The 18,319-nt window shown below is 46.2% G+C and overlaps 1 protein-coding gene across 2 annotated transcripts in view; it reads left to right on the top strand.

The window, feature by feature from the left end:
* Nucleotides 1-18,319, top strand: part of PHACTR1 (phosphatase and actin regulator 1) — a 378,024-nt gene that overhangs the window by 150,359 nt on the left and 209,346 nt on the right. The window lies entirely within an intron of this gene.

Here is an 18,319-nt window from a genome sequence, read left to right as displayed (position 1 = left end):
GCCTAAACCTAACCCCCCCTTCCCTGCAGCCTAAACCTAAGTCTCCCGGAGAGGTGCCTAACCCTAACCTCCCCCCCTAGTGCCTAACCCTAACCCCCTTCTAAGTGCCTAAGCCTAACCCCCTTCTAAATGCCTAAACCTAACCCCCCCTTCCCCGCAGCCTAAACCGGAGTCTCTCGGGGAGGTGCCTAACCCTAACCTCCCCCCGGGGGTACCTAACCCTAACCCCCCCTTCCCCTAGCCTAAGCCTAACCCTCCCGGGGGTGATGCCTACCCCTAAGTCTCCCTGGGAGCCCTAAAACCTAACCCTCCCCCCCTGCGGCTGTCCGCACCAGGCGCCCGGCTTAACTTCGTTCGGGCTCCTGGCATAGGTCTAATGACAGGCACCAGGATTTCAACGCCTGTCATTAGTACCTTGCCGGGATTAGACAGTCGGGAAGCCGGTGGTCGGCATTTAGACCGTCGGCTTCCTGACTACATCCCTTTTTTTATTATGTTTTTATCTCTTCTCTTTGTAGCCATTGTAGTTTTTCACCTTAGGGTGCTTACAATAGAAAACCCTAAAACAGATGCACCCCCATGATGACATGACTAGTTATAACTGGGAGACTCTAATAGTACTAATGACTAATTATTGTGCAAAAAGTGGATAAATGCAGCTCCAAACACTAATTTCAATGGGAAACAAAACTTACACAACTTACCTTAAAGTGCTGGTGCAGATTTCTGTCAGTCCTGGATAGCAGAGCCGTAACTAGACTTTTTGGTGCCCTGTGCCAGAGAGATCATTGGATCTCAACCCCCATTTTTTAAATAGGGACATAAGATAGTGCACCTGAAAAAGGGTCATGGCCTCATGGGGAAGGGCCAGGGAAGAGATAGGGGAGGCCAGGAGATGCTGGGGATAAAAGAAGAGGAAGCTACAAGTGAGAATGATAATAAACAGAAAACTGGCAGGCCCAAACATTGCCCCCTGCCCTGGCACGGGTCGCACTACCCTAGTTATGGCCCTGCTGGATAGTGTGCCCCTGGATGGGGGATGCCACTGATCCTCCTGACAACTTACAGTTCAGGTCCGAACTTAGCAGTAGGTAGCAGTTGCCTTGATTTAGACTCTCTCAGGTGGCATCGGACGCAGGTGGACAATATTTTCAGTCTGCCCAAACAAATTTAGTTGCAGAGAGAAGCCATTTCAGTGGCCTGAAGGGTAACAAGGGCGTGGCTAGCCAGACGCGGGCGTCTCGTGATTAGCAATGGCGACTTTTACCGCTCTTTCATCTGTTGTCCTGGAACCATTAATATTTTTATTACACATTGCTCAAGTTCACACAGGCAGAAGAATCCACAACTGTATCATGGTACAGATAGCCCATCACCCATGCTAGAGAAAAATGACAGTTTCAGAATTTATACTTAATCACATCAGTCAAGTGTGATACATAAGCATAGAGGTAAAATATTGCCGCTAAGATTGAAGAGAATGGTTGTCATGGAGACATCATGAATAATCATTATAGGAATAGTACCACAAGAATAGCATAGTATATTCTAATACAGGCACACTAAAGGGGAAATTATGGTAAACAATGGGAATAGTTAAGAGTCTTGATGCTTTTAATCAACTTCCTGTCACAAAAGATAAAGGATTTGTTTTAGCAAGTGAAGAGTTAGTGCCGCAGAGACTAAAGCTGGCCACACACTAGACCAACTTACATCCAAGCCAACTTGTTAATTGGTTTGAATGAAAATCTGGTAACGGATGGGAGTAACTGTTGATCAGCAATTTTCTCCTAAATGCCATAATACAGATGAAAATGGTCGTCAGACAAGTTTGTTAAATGTTTGATCTAAACAATTTGTTCAACACCAGTTTTTGTCCATTTTCTGGCATTTGGGAGCAAATTGCTGATTGTCATTTTCTTTCATCCTTACCACATTTTCATTCCAACCAATCAACAAGTTGGCTGGTTGGACAGATAATTTTTAGATGTGTGGCCAGCTTTACAGACCCCCCAGATTTCACCAGGGACCACTGAAAGGTGTATGGGTTTCCCTGCTAGACGCCCTATGGTCATGGCCCTCTATCTTCTCCCTTCACATAACTAGCTGGGAGCAGAGCTCAGATTGGACATCATTGTACAAAATCAGAATCCAAGGGATAGTCAAACATAACCAAAGACCAGGGTCTCACGCACAGATTCAGAATCGAAGTACACAGGCAAAAAGATGAAAGTAACTGGCACTGGTGCAATGTCAGGAGACAACCCGGAACTTGTACACAGACAGCAACTGGTATAAACAACTATAGCAGGAGCAAGGCAAAGGGACCTAAAGTTGGAAGCATGCACCCACCGCTAGAGGGAGACCACTGTATGGAGAGCAGCCAAGGAAAAACATAGCAAAGAGGAGTCTGCATGGCAGTCAGCAAAGAGAAAACAAATAGCCAGCAGCACATAGCAAGAGGCAGATCGACACCGCCAAATTCAGTAAGTAGGAGCCAAATGCCGATTTCTGACACTGCCAAAAGTTAGATAATGGGTTGAAGTGCCTTTTAAAATTACACCCTTGTGTCTGTTATATCCATAGTATGGGTTTGCTATGAGTGTTCGACAATCAAAATGCCTACACTCTTAGCAAACCCATACTATGCATATGACAGGCACAAGAGTGTATTTTTAAAAAGCACTTCAACCCATAATTCAACTTTATGTGTGAGGTCCGTGATACCAACTTATTACTAATGCATCATGGTTTGAAGCATCATGTTTGAAGTTGTAAAGCCGACACTTTTAAAATGCTTTAATGAGCAATATTAACAGGCTGGTATGACGGCTTCAACCTGACACTGTTCCCGTTCTGAGTGTCAACATTTTGATTGGAACTGCATACAGCATAGCATACTATAGCATTTGGTGCCACTATCTACAATAGCGACAAGAAATAGTATTGAACTCAGCATTTTAAATCAAGGCGCTGAAAGCTGCAGGGTCTCCTCCAGGGCCGGCTCCAGGGGTCTGAGCGCCCTGTGCCGGCCCGGAATTGTGCGCCCTGAAATGCCACGTGCGACCGAAATTGGGGGCATGGCCTCATTACCATAGGCCACGCCCCTAAGTGACGTTATTTGGAGGCGTGTCCGCATGGCACTCCTCCAAATAACATCATGCTGGGGGTAAAGCCCAGCCCTCCGTCACTGGCTGGGCTTCTCCCAGCCCTCTGCATCCATTCACAATCCGGGAGTCCGGCACCGCCGCACGGCTGCGGCGGTGGGGGTCCCCAACCTCCCGATTTGACCACCCGTGGGCCACTTCGGCCCACGGGTGGAACAGCGGAAATCGGGATGTGCACCCTCTATGGGTGGCGCCCCTGTTCAACCGCACTGGTCTCCTCTACTGCTTCCCTCTGTCAGATAACTGGCCATGACATGGAATCATTAACACTCACAGGTATCACGACAGCATTAGGATCAGACTTGTGGCATTCCTCAAATAAAAATAGGTGCATCATGTAGGCAACATAATGTGTCAGTAAAACCACAGCTGCATTTAATTTCCAAATTATAGTTACATAAATTTTTAAACAGATATATTAACTGAAATATAGGGCTTTGCAGGAAGCAGATATATTTATTTATCAGAAGTTAAATAAGTATCAAGATGCTAAAGCGACATATAACAAGTCTCAACATCGTACCAGGAATCTGTCTTTTTTTTCTTTTTCTTATCAGTTACCTTAATTTGGCAGCCACTGTGTCTGTAGGATCACTGCAATTTCAAGGTAGATGTCACCACCAAATGTCACAAACCACAAGTCTTCTAACTTTTTGAACAGTGTATTCCGAGCTTAGATCAGAACCATTAGCTTCCAATCAGCTATACTGTGTATATGTGTCAGCCAAGAGTTCTGAGTCATATTATCAACAGTATGAGTAAAAAGCCACAGTAATCTGGATACAGCCCTCCCTGAATGTACTGTGACCATCAGCTTACTTCAGGACAACCATAGTCTCAACTGGGTGAGATTGGTTTTTAAATCAGGCCTACAAATATGTTGTTAAAACACATGAGACTCAAAATATGGTCATAGTGAATAATTAAAGTCACCAGGTGTTAGAAGGTTCTACTTCTGTCTGGCAAGCCAATTATGGAACAGCCTTAACATAGTGAGAGTGATACATCAGACCCCTGGGATTTCTCCATGTTTTTGTGTTTAAGCACCAGCTATACTCCTGTGTTAGTGTGCGTGTATATGGAAAAACACAATTGATTTTGAAATCTTATTTTTCATGATTATTATTAAATTATCAACTAAATCAGGCATATGGATTACATCCCTAAAAAGGAACTTTTTTACTTACATATTTGGTTTACAATACTGTATATATATATATATATATATATATATATATGTAGGGATTTTAATTAAATTAGATTAAATTAATTTCATATTAACACATACCAACCAATCTACGTTACTGTATAGGAAAAATATACCTTTACATAGGCTTGCCATGTCATCCCTTTCATTTGGGACACATGAATTGCACAGATTCTGTATCTGGCTGACTTCAAGGGCTAAATGTAATAGCTTGCGATCTTCAGCTGCTGCGGGGATTTATGTGAGTCTCCCTGTATTTTTAAAGTGGCAATGACTTTAAAGGCTGCTTTAAAAATATGGGGAGACTCGCATTAATCCCGCAGCAGCTGAAGATCGCAAGCTATTACATTTAGCCTCAAATCTCCATTTCACCTGGTTTTGATCAGCCACAGAACCTGTGTAATTCACGTGTCCCAAATTAAAGGGATGATATGGCAAACCTACATAAGTTTTATAGTACTTACCATAATGTGAAAATATCCAGGAACCTTATACAGTTTGAAAGTGATTTTCACATGTTGTGTGTCAGAACTCTCTGCTGATACACTTCACAATACAATGCTATAGATTTTTTGTCAACTCATCTATGATAAATGTTCAGCTTACAGAGAATACAGGATAAGAACAAAGTTACTGAAGCGAGACACTGTGATGATCATAAGAACTTTCTTACCTAACTTACTTGGTATTGGTATTGCTATAAATACTGAAAATCATTGACTATATTTTAAGAACTTATTGTACTGTGCATCCTTTATATAGTCATATATGTAGTCATTACCAGTACATTATTTTGGGCGCAGTATCGGTATTTGCTGGGCACCGTGCATCATTCGTCCTTGCCCCCTCACTGCATTTTACACAAGTCACGGGTCTATGGGGAGAGGGCAGGGCAAAAATGATGCAGTTCTCATAGAATTGCACCATGCTGGCCCCACCCACTCTCCACAGACCCATGGATCACAGCATTGCTCCGTAAGGGGAGAAGGGCTACGATCATCAGCTGCAGGTCTGTGGACACTGTAGGTGTTCATAAATAGCATCTACAGGCTGACATTAAGTGGTCTATTTATCATTGACAGTAATAGTAAACATTTTTTGGTGATACGTATCACCATGATAGAAAATGTATCACAGAAATGTACTAAAAATGTTCAATGAGGCAGTAATGCTCAGCTCCCTGGTGATACCGGTGATACTGGTCACCAGCAGTAAAAAGCAGCTTATCACTGCGCTGGCCAGTCCTGGGCTCTTATGCTCATGCACAGCTCATAAGTATTTTATAGAAGTACACAATAGCTCCAAATAGTAACATCTGCTTCTATCGTGTCAGGTGCAAATTTGTGTATACAATTAAGACCCACAATAACAAAGATATGTGACTTGACTGTCAAGGGCCGGATTAACAATGGGGCGGATGGAGTTACAGCTCCAGGCCTCCCATTGAAAATAGGCCCACAGGATACAAGGACTGCAGTGCAGACAGGAAAAAAAAAGATTTTTTTTTCCTGTCACCACCGACAGCCCAGCTGACTCACTCACCTCCCAGCTCACTCACTTACTGGCCGCCCGAAGCTGAGCCCATTGTCACCCCCAACCCCTCCTCTCGGCTGCTCGACCTAAGCCCCGCCCACTTCTGGCCGCCGAAGCCCCGCCCCTATGTGCCTTAAGCTCCGCCTCCTGTACGTCCTACTGCAGAGCTGTGTCCTGTGACTGTGCACCAGACCAATCGCCTAGTTCAGGAGGGAAGGCACTTCAGCCCAGCATGTCACATTCCACAGGTCAGTGTAATGTTTGGCCCCTGTGTACAATTTATGTATGTTTTGTATATATATTTATTTACATGGCTATATATATGTGTGTGTTAAATTAGGTGGGTACAGGAGCATATAATGTATAAATATGTATATTGGCCCACTAACATGCTCCTGATGGCTGTAGAAGCTCCAGCGCGGCTTCCGGGTCCCAGCAGTCATGACCTCTGCTGCTCCTGCCTTCCGATGAGTATTACCCCCATCCCTAAACCTAATCCCTACCCCTCCCTGTAGTGCGTAACCCACTCCTCCCCCTGCAGCCTAACCCTAACCTTCCCCTAGTGCCTAATGCCCCGGCACAGCCTAACCCTAATCCCTACCTCTAACCCCCCCTATAGGGCCTAACCTTAGCCACGCCCCCCCAATCTAACTGTAACCTCCCCTAATGCCTAACCCTCCGTGCAGTGTCTAAACCTATCCTCCTCCCCCGCAGCCTAGCCTTAACCTTCCCCTAGGTCAGGGATGGGGAACCTCAGGTCTGGGGGCCGTATAAGGCCCGCGGGGTCATTTGGTCTGGCCCTCTGAACTTTTCTCTGCTAGTCTCATCTGGTTACCAGGGTGCCTAGAATAGTACCCTGCAGCCAGAATCGATGCACCAGTGCCACCAGGAGCCCTTACAGCTCCCTGGAAAATCCTTAGGATGCCCCGGGCATAGCTGTAATCGCCAGGGATTGTGGCCCCGCCTCATGTAATGTCACATGGAGGGAGCGTGGCCTGCACCTGGGCCGCGAATAATGTTATAAAATGGCCCTTGGCAGAGAAAAGGTTCTCTTGCCCTAGGGCCTAACCGGAGTCGGTATGAAATACCGCCGGCCGCATGGACGGCGGTTTGATTCCCGGCAGCGCCTGGCCGACAAAAGCAGAGTTCCCGGCAGCAGAAGCCCGACAGCGCTGGAAATCCCGATCGTCGCTAAGGTAAGTATAAACTAACCTAACCCTAACCCTCCTTAGGCGTGCCTAACCCTAACCTCCCCCCCAAAGTGCCTAACCCTAATCCCCCCTCTAAGTGCCTAACCCTAACCCCCCCTTCCTCGCTGCCTAAACCTAAGTCCCCCGGGGGGGTGCCTAACCTTAAGTCACCCCCGGGGGTGCCTAACCCTAACCCTCCCTCTCCCTAGCCTAACCCTAACCCTCCCCCCCCTGTGGCTGTCCGCTCGCGGCGCCCGGCATCCCTTCGATCGGGATGCCAGGCGCCTGTCTCCCGGCGTCGGGGAAATGACAGGCGTCTAGATATAGACGCCCGGCATTTCACCCTCGCCGGGATATGACAGTCGGGAAGATGGCTGTCGGTATTAAGGCAGCCGGTTTCCCGATTGTATACCGGCCTAACCCCCCCCCCCCCCACACACACACACACAGTCATGTTTAAATTAACTTTAATATCAACATAATGAATATTGACATTATGACTGTCGGCTTGTATAAAACACACTAGAATACATTTAAGTAATCAACGTCTCAGAACTTGTATTCATTATTTCGTCAGGATTAGCAAAATGACAAATACAAGTTCTGAAACATTGCTTACATAAACGGGTCAGTGTGTTTTATACAAGCCGTCCAGAGTGTCACACACACAATCAGCTGGCTCCAGAGTGTCTCACACAAACACACACACACAAACAGCTGGCTCCAGAGCGCCCTGTGCCAGCACTGCCCCTTAACCACATGACATCATGCTGTCGTGTAGAGGGGCCTGGGCCACCGGCACCTGGAAGTGCAACACTGCCCAGAGCATCCGGAGGAGGCTGCAAAGACTGCAGGGTGTCTGTCTGGGCAGTACTGCAGCAGTGATACTGGCTGCAGGGTGCAAGCACCCTGCTAGCCAGTAACAAAGGCCATGGGGTAGCGATGGTGCTGCAAACAGAGCCCTGCGCTCTGTGCAGCATCACCGGTCGCATACCTGCAGTTATGGCACTGTATGCAGTCAAAACACACCCACAGCACAGGCCACACCCCTATGTAAATCACAGCTACACCACACTAGTCACAACCCCACATCACCAGTCACACTGCTGCAGCGCTGGTCACACCCCCTGCAGCGGCACACAATAGGCCCTTCATAAATTTCAGCTCCAGGCCCATGTGGACATTAATCTGGCACTGACTTGACAATGGTAGTAGTAAATGTTGAAGTCACAATACAGTATTTGTACGCTATATACGAGGTTAATCCAGAAAGTGGAGACTGCATATTCCCACCGCGCAGGTCATTCACCCTCCACAACTTAGGGTATCCCTAACCTGTTTTCTAAGTGCTCTGTGAGGGGCGTGTGTTGTTAAAATGAACCCTACGATACAAAATCCCTCTAATTGTGAAGTGAGGAGTGTTATTCAATTCCTGACTGCGCAGAAAGAGAGGTTATCGTCAAATAAAGCAGGTGTACGGTGACGTGAGAAAGTGGTGTGAAATGTTCCATAATGGATGAACAAACCTGCATGACGAAGATTGACTGGGACCCTCATCTATTGTTACAGTTTTGGTCCAATGGACTGGAGGCAGCAGAGTACAAAAAAGAGTGCAGGCTCGGTTCTACTCGGTTCCGTTCGGTTTTTTTTACCGAAACTTATTGGGTTTCAGCTGTCACGAGTTTTGGATAGCCAATAAGATTCGGTAAAAAAAAACGAACGGAACCAAGTAGAACCGAGCCTGCACTACGCTTGTGGACAGATATGATCAATACTTAAATGAAAAAGGTGACTACAGTATGTGGAAAAATAGACAAAGGTATTCTGTATTCAAATAAAAAAATATATTACAGCCAAACAGTATTTACTTTTTAGATTACCTCATAATAATGTAATGAGGTGTCATGCACAAACGAGTGAATTTTATTAATGAAATTAAATTTAAATGTTTATATAAAACTAGCTGGTATACACGGCGTTGCCCGGGTTGAAGACTGGACCCTGAAGTACACCTGCAGCCTTCATTTTTTACATTGTCCTTGCCTATAACCTGGATAACTCTGCAAATTAGTAGTAAATGACAGTGCAGGCAGGCGTATTCTCATACCGTTTGTAATGGGGTATATCAGGAGCAGACTGACTTACACAGAAATCAGTATAGCTCCCAAAATCACTTGAGTTTCAGAAATCACTGCAAAACAGAGAGGGTGATTCAGCTGCAGACGGATATGCTATCGCAGCTGCTAACATGTTAGCAGCTGCGATAACTGTAATGGTATTGCAGCAGGAGGCTTCATACTTGGTCTATGCATTACTATGCAGCAGGTATTGTAGCAGGAGGCTTCATACTTCCTCTATGCATTACTGATCTGAACTGCATGCAAGGCAGTGGCGTCCCTCCATGAGGTGAAACTCGGAGCGGGTAGTGGCGGAGAGGCTAGTTGTGTGTGCAGCAAAGCCGCGTGTTGGCAAAAAAAGGGGGCATGACCTAGCAGGACAGGGTGCATGGCTTCGTGGGTAGGTGGCGTGCTGCTTGCTGTTTCATAGACCCATAATGCACATGCGCGATACGGGTCAGACGCATGCGCAGATTCCCGTAATCTGGGATCTACATGATCCCTGTCACTGCAACCGTAGCTGAATCACCCCATGAAATCACTCTGCAGACCAACATTGAAGACCATGTTTAGAGGGCAGACAGAATCGGACCCGTCCGGAGTGGTGCTGTGTGGCTGCGATCAATCTTCCCTGCTGTTTGTAATCTCCATATGCTAAGGTTTGCCACTATAAAAGATTGTGGATTGATTATGCTGTCTGCCACACTCTGAATGTATTGGGTGCTGAGCTGTTCATGAGCCTGCCAGGCACTCTGCTAAGACCCTCAGGCAGCTGCTGTAAGATGAGACAGTGAGTGAAATGCTAATAATGCACACTGTTTAATGTCAAAGTTTATCATTGCAAACACAGAGGATTGACTAACTCCATATTTCATGAGTGCAGCTGTTGGAAAAGTGATATAACACAGCACTTTGGAAGAGATGAGAGTGTGTCTGTGGTTGTATGAAGCCAGCCCCAGAACCTGTGTAATTTAAGAGTATCCCAGTTTTATAGGATTGTGTGACAGTATGTGGCCCTGACAAAGTTCAAACCTAGACAAAAGCCTAATCCTGGTCAAACTGCACCACCATGCCAAATTTGGTGGAGATAGGTGCAAAACTATGGCCGTGCATAAAAGACAGACAGACACACACGTGCACACTCACGCACACACACACATTTTCTCACTTATGATATAGATGTAATTAAATAAAAACTACTCAACATCTGTTGATTTCCCCTCTGGTAATCTGCTTTCCTGTTGTGGTCGAATGGAAATGTCAAGTTACAGTATGTGAACAGATGGACTTTACCTAATAAAATATAGTCGGTAATGATTCAATTACTGGAACTGGAGAGGTCACTACTCTGCAGACCAACATTGAAGACCATGTTTAGAGGGCAGACAGAATCGGACCCGTCCGGAGTGGTGCTGTGTGGCTGCGATCAATCTCCCCTGCTGTTTGTAATCTCCATATGCTAAGGTTTGCCACTATAAAAGATTGTGGATTGATTATGCTGTCTGCCACACTCTGAATGTATTGAGTGCTGAGCTGTTCATGAGCCTGCCAGGCACTCTGCTAAGACCCTCAGGCAGCTGCTGTAAGATGAGACAGTGAGTGAAATGCTAATAATGCACACTGTTTAATGTCAAAGTTTATCATTGCAAACACAGAGGGTTGACTAACTCCATATTTCATGAGTGCAGCTGTTGGAAAAGTGATATAACACAGCACTTTGGAAGAGATGAGAGTGTGTCTGTGGGTGTATGAAGCCAGCCCCAGAACCTGTGTAATTTAAGAGTCTCCCAGTTTTATAGGATTGTGTGACCCTGACGAAGTTCAAACCTAGACAAAAGCCTAATCCTGGTCAAACTGCACCACCATGCCAAATTTGGTGGAGATAGGTGCAAAACTATGGCCGTGCATAAAAGACAGACAGACACACATGCGCACACGCACGCACACACACACATTTTCTCACTTATGATATAGATGTAATTAAATAAAAACGACTCAACATCTGTTGATTTCCCCTCTGGTAATCTGCTTTCCTGTTGTAGTCGAATGGAAATGTCAAGTTACAGTATGTGAACAGATGGACTTTACCTAATAAAATATAGTCGGTAATGATTCAAGTACTGGAACTGGAGAGGTCACTACTCAATTAGCCAATCAGGAGTAGCTAAATTGTGCTGCTGATATACGCTATCATCATTATTTCATATAGTTATGCCAGCCTTCCATCACCCACAAAAGATTGCTTTAACACGCCCATTACTTTATTCAGCTTATTCTTGTGCTTGCTCCCCTCTGTATACCCTAGTGTCACATCTCCAGGAGGAATGCTATATACAGATATAAATATGGCCGGATTATAGGTGGGCGGCAGGGGCGGTCATCCTCAGGCGCCCACACACTTTCCCCGGCCACATCCCCCGATGAACTCATTTTTTAATTCTTTTAATGGAGCCGTCTTCCGCAGCCCGTGATTAAGCCCCACCCCTCCTGTTATTTGGCCCCACCCCCTTTTCAAAGACTGCGACCTGGGTCCTGGTACAACTTTTGCTGCTGCTGCCTCAATGCCTCTGACATCAGGAGATATAAGAAGATAAGTAATGCATATGTGTATCTGTGTGTATATAGACATTTGTTGCCCAGGGGCCCCAACAGACCTTAATCCGGCCCTGGATATAAATTAGGAGTAATGAAAGATAACACAATCTCAATATACCAGGGATAAGATGGTCACCGAGTATAGGTCCAAAATATGTATAGACAGACTCACAGGTATTACACTTAATAGACCAGTACTGGCTATGGATAGAACATGCCCTTCTAGTCTGACGTGCACACAAAGTGGCTGTATTTGTGGGTAATCGTGGAAGTTTGATTTACTACCTTATGCTAATGTGAGAATGCATTCAGCTAAAATGGGGGTTAGTTTTTCTGCAAACGGGAAGCCGTGCCAACTATTGATTTTACGCCGGCTGCTGTAATCATCATCATTAGTATCTGCACTGGCACTAGTCCCATAGAAACAGGCTTCCCTTCCCCGTACGCATGATTTTAGATACACACCCATGGCACTCCCACTAGTATTGGCAGTCTGTGCGATATTATTACCGTCCATTTCCCACCACCAGTAAGGTCCAATTTCACAAATGAAAAACAGATCTGGTCAAGTTCCGTCTGACTCAAAATAGGACAGGCCTACAGAAAAATGTGTCAATTTGCAAATGCGTTGTACGCAAATACTCGCTAATTGTGTTCGCGCACTGAAATCCATCTGACTCAGAATTAGCCCCATAGCAGTTGCTGCTTTCACGCCCAACAATCATTTCATCTAATGAAAGTTTTCAGCAGTGTAATCACTAGGGGTGAGCGGGTTCAGATTTCTGAAATCCGAACCCCCCCGAGCCCCCCCGATCCGAGTCAGATCCGAGTCAGGCTCGACTTTTCCCGCCTGACGGATCTGAAATCGAGGCAAAACGTCATCATCCCGCCTTCCGGGTCTCGCGGGTTTTGGATCCTATATAAGGTACCCGCGTCGGCGCCATTTTCTCACTCGGCTGTGGACAGTGAAGAGGGAGGGTGGGAGTTAGGGTTGGCTGGGCTGTGTAGTGTAGTGTAGTGTAGTGCAGAGTAGTGTTGTGCTGTGCTGTGCTGTGCTGCGCTGCGCTGTGCTGCTGTTGTCCACTACTTCAAAGTCCATAGGGGCTGGCTGTGTTGTGCTGTGCTGCTGTTGTTAATAGGGGCTGTCCACTACTTCAAAGTCCATAGGGGCTGGCTGGACTGTGTTGTGCAGTCAGTTCTCCATAGGGGCTGTGTCCACTCCAAAGTCCTGTGCAGTGTCCCAGTCCTAAAGGGGTGCTGTAGTGTTGTCCAGGGGGTGCTCTGTCCATCAGGGGTGCTCCCCCCAAGTGCTAAAAAAAAATATTTTTTGTGTGTTTGTGAATTGTGTGCGCAGTAGCCGCACGTGCATCAACAAAGTAGTGCCAAGCGTGCGCCTGTGTCATAAGTAAAGGGCCGGCTGGCTTGACCGTTAAAGGGTGCTGTAACCCCCAAAGTACACTCCAGTCCAAACCAAAAAAAAAATATTTTCTGTGTTTGTGAATTGTGTGCGCAGTAGCCGCACGTGCATCAGCAAAGGAGCAGCGCCAAGCATGCGCTTGTGTCTCATAAGTAAAGGGCCGGCTGGCTCATTTCTTAAAGGGTGGTGTAACCCATAAAGTGCACTACTCTCCAGCAAAAATAAAAAAATATTTTCTGTGTTTGTGTGCGCCTTAGCCGCACGTATATATCAAATCGATATAACATAAATGGAGGACCAAACTTTCTCCAATAAAAATAAAATAGAGAAAGATCAAGAACCACTTCCTCCTAGTGCTGAAGCTGCTCCCACTAGTCATGACATAGACGATAACATGCCATCAACGTCGTCTGCCAAGGCCGATGCCCAATGTCATAGTAGAAACCACATACAATCCCAAATGACAAAGTTCAGGAAAATGACCTTGAAAAAAACATTGAAATCATCTGAAGAGAAATGTAAACTTGCCAATATGCCATTTATGACACGAAGTGGCAAGGAACGGCTAAGGTCTTTCCCTATGACTAGTGTGTGTCATACTAGTATGACTAGTATGCTCATGACTAGTGGTTCAGCTTCACATGACGATGGAAGCCCTCCTCCCGCTAAAAAAATCAAACGAGTTAAGCTGGCAAAAGCACAGCAAAGAACTGTGCGTTCTAAGAAGATATCACAGATCCCCAAGGAGAGTCCAAGTGTGGTGGTGGTTGCGATGCCTGACCTTCCCAGCACTGGACGGGAAGAGGTGGCTCTTTCCACCATTTGCATGCCCCCTGCAAGTGCTGAAAGGAGCACCCACAGTCCACTTGCTCATATGCAAATTGAAGATGTCACTGTTGAAGTACAACAGGATGAGGATACTGGTGTAGCTGGCGCTGAGGAGGATTCTGATGGTTATGTGGTTTGTTTAAATCAGGCTCCGGGGGAGACAGTTGTTGTCCGTGGGATGAAAAAGCCCATCACGGTCATGCCTGGGCAGAAGACCAAACATTCCACCTCTTTGGTCTGGCAATATTTCTATCCAAATCCGGACAACAACTGTCTTGCCATATGTACCATATGTAAACGTGGAATAAGTAGGGGTAGGGACGTTAACCACCTAGGAACATCCTCCCTTATACGGCACCTGCAGCGCGTTCATAATAAGTTACTGTCAAGTTCAGAAACTTTGGCTAAGACCGTAAGCAGTCCAGGGACACCTAAATCCCGTTTTCCTGTTGTATCCAAGCGCCTGCAAACCACACCGTCAACTCCCTCCTCGTCAATTTCCTCCTTAGTCAGGATCGGAAGTAGTCCTGCAGGCCATGTCACTGGCATGACTGACTCTCCTATCTGGGATTCCTCCGGAGGATCCTGCATTGCTACGCCTCCTGCTGCCGCTGCTGCTGTTGCTGCTGTTGCTGCTGCTGGGAGTCGTCCATCATCCCAGAGAGGAAGTAGGAACACCACTACTTTTACTAAACAATTGACCCTCCAACAGTCCTTTAAGTATGACAGCAGTCATCCTGTAGCAAAACATATAACTGAGGCCTTGACTGCTATGTTGGTGTTAGACGTGCGTCCGGTATCCGCCATTAATGCAGTGGGATTTAGACAATTGATGGAGGTAGTGTGTCCCCGGTTCCAAATCCCGTCTAGATTCCACTTCACTAGGCAGGCGATACCGAAACTGTACAGAAACGTCAACAAAAGTGTCCTCAGTGTCCTGAAAAATGCTGTTGTACCCAATGTCCACTTAACCACGGACATGTGGACAAGTGGAACAGGGCAGACTAAGGACTATATGACTGTGACAGCCCACTGGGTAGATGTATCACCTTACGCAGCAACAGCAGCAGAGTCACCAGTAGCAGCATCTCAGAAACGCCAGCTCGTTCCAAGGCAGGCTACGCTGTGTATCACCGGTTTCAGTAAGAGGCACACCGCCGGCAACCTCTTAGAGAAACTGAGGGAAATCATCGCCCAGTGGCTTACCCCACTTAGACTCTCCTGGGGATTTGTGATATCTGACAACGCCACCAATATTGTGCGGGCATTACATCTGGGCAAATTCCATAACGTCCCATGTTTTGCTCACACAATAAACTTGGTGGTGCAGAATTTTCTGAAAAGCGACAGGGACGTGCAGGAGACGCTTTGGGTGGCCCGAAAAATTTATGGCCACTTTCGCCATTCAGCGACTGCGTGCCGAAGACTGGAGCGCCAGCAAACACTCTTGAACCTGCCCCACCATCATCTGAAGCAAGAGGTTGTGACGCGGTGGAACTCAACCCTCTCTATGCTTCAGAGGATGGAGGAGCAGCAAAAGGCCATTCAAGCCTATACATCCACCTATGACATAGGCAAAGGAGGGGGTATGCACCTGACTCAAGCACAGTGGAGAATGATTTCCGTATTGTGCAAGGTTCTCCAGCCCTTCGAACTTGCCACACGTGAAGTCAGTTCAGACACTGCAAGCTTGAGTCAGGTCATTCCCCTCATCAGGCTTTTGCAGAAGGAGCTGGAGAAATTGAAGGAGGAGCTAAGACAGAGCGATTCCGCTCGGCATGTGGGACTTGTGGATGAAGCCCTTCTTTCGCTTTGCCAGGATTCCAGGGTGGTCAATCTGTTGAAATCAGACCACTACATTTTTTCCACCGTGCTCGATCCTAGGTTTAAAGCCTATGTGGTGTCTCTCTTACGGCCGACACAAGCCTGCAGAGGTGCAAAGACCTGCTGGTGAAAACACTATCAGCTGAAGCGGAACGTGACACGTCAACAGCTCCTTCTTCATTTTCTCCCGCAACTGGGGCTGCCAGGAAAAAACTTAGGTATCCTAAGCAACCCGCTGGCGGTGATGCAGGGCAGGCAGGACCAAGTTTAGACATCTGGTCGGGACTGAAGGACCTGGCAACAATTTCTGACATGTCTACTGTCACTGCATATGATACTGTCACCATTGACAGAATGGTGGAGGATTACATCGGTGACAGCATCCAAGTAGGCATGTCAGACAGTCCGTACCTGTACTGGCAGGAAAAAGAGGCAATTTGGAGGCCCCTGTACAAACTGGCTCTATTTTACCTGAGTTGCCCCCCCTCCAATGTGTACTCCGAAAGAGTGTTTAGTGCAGCCGGGAACCTTGTCAGCGAAAGGCGTAGGAGGTTGCTTCCACAAAATGTGGAGAAGATGATGTTCATAAAAATGAATTATCAACTCTTCCAGGGAGACCTGCCTCCAGAACGTACAGAGGGACCTGTGGTGGTGGATTCCAGCGGGGATGAGTTAATACTCTGTGAGGATGAGGATGTACACAAAACTGAAGAGGGTGAGGAATCGGTGGATGAGGATGAGGACGACATCTTGCCTCCATAGAGCTAGTTTGTGCAGGGACAGATTAATTGCCAGCTTGTTTTGTGGGGGCCCAAACGAACCAATCATTTCAGCCACAGTCGTGTGGCAGACCCTGGCGCTGAAATGATTGGTTTGTTAAAGTGTGCATGTCCTGTTTATACAACATAAGGGTGGGTGGGAGGGCCCAAGGATAATTCCATCTTGCACCTCTTTTTTTTCTTTGAATTATGTACTGTTTGGGGCCTAGTTTTTCAAACTGCCATCCTGTCTGCCACTGCAGTGTCACTCCTAGATGGGCCATGTGTTTGTGCCGCCCACTCGTGTCGCTTAGCATAGTCATCCATCTACCTCGGTGCAACCTTTTGGACATAAAAACACTATTGTGAGGTGTGAGGTGTTCAGAATAGACTGGAAATGAGTGGAAATTAAGGTTTTTGAGGTAAATAATAGCATAGGAGCAGAAAAATCAACACATTCTGTGATTTTAGCTGTTTTTATGCTTTTTTAAAAAAAAATACAGATCCAAAACACAAAACCCTGAACCCAAAACACCGAAGGGTGGTTTTGGCAAAACCAATCCAGATCCAAAACACGAAGAAAGATCCAGATCCAAAACCAAAACACAAAACACGAAAAATGGCCGGTGCACACCCCTAGTAATCACTGAAGGGTATATTTACTAAGCAGTGTTAGGAGACAGAGTGAAAAGTGATAAGGTGCCAGCCAATCAGCTCCTAACTGCCATCTCACAGGCTGTGTTTGAAAAATGACAGTTGGGAGCTGATTGGCTGGCACCTTATCACTTTTCACTCTGTCTCCCAACACTGCTTAGTAAATAGACCCCTGAGTCTATAAAGCACTAGAGAAGCCGGGTTAGATATAGGTTTCCAGCGGTCGGGATGCCGCCGGTCAGAATACCGGCAGCAGCATCTCGACAGTCAGAGTCCCAACACCCTTAGGTAAGTATATTACCACTAACCCCTACCCTAACCCTCCCTCCCTGATGCCTAAACCTTACGTCCCCCCTAGTGCCTAAAACTAACCTCCCTCTCCCCGCACCCTAAACCGAACCCTCCCCCCTTAGTACCTAACCCTTCCCCTAATGCCTAACCTTAAACTTAACCGCTGACACTCCCCTTTGGGATGCCGGCAATCGGGATACTGGAGCCGGGATCCCGATGCCCAACACAAATCACAGTAACAAACATGTGCACACAATACTCGAACTGCAGTTCCTGGAAAACGTAGGGTTTATAAGAAAACTGGTAAAAATACAGCTAAAACGCCTGTATGCTTACACATGACATGCAAAAATAAGTTGTTATAGTAAGTATAGTTTTATTTGAATGCAGAATTTCCATAAGTAAAAGTATTTTTAATATTAATATTAAAAATACTTTTACTTATGGACATTCTGCATTCAAATAAAACTATACTTACTATAAAAGCCACCAATCCCCAACACTATAGAACATCTCTGAGGAGAATCATATCTAATGTGTGGGAGTAAACGACAATTGGCCATTTGTACCAAAAAGCTGGAGAACGGATAAAAACAGACCTTCAGACAATCAAATGGATTTAATCATCTTAGCTTCATTAATGTTTTGTCTGTTTTCCGGCGTTTGGGATCAAAATAATAGCCGATTATCTTCCTCTACTACATTACCAGGTTTTTGTTCCAACCAGCCAACTAGTTG

This window comes from Taudactylus pleione, unplaced genomic scaffold (assembly GCF_031769625.1).
Source record: "Taudactylus pleione unplaced genomic scaffold, aTauple2 ptg000116l, whole genome shotgun sequence".
Lineage (NCBI taxonomy): Eukaryota > Metazoa > Chordata > Amphibia > Anura > Myobatrachidae > Taudactylus > Taudactylus pleione.
This window is presented reverse-complemented; position numbering and strand designations above follow the sequence as displayed.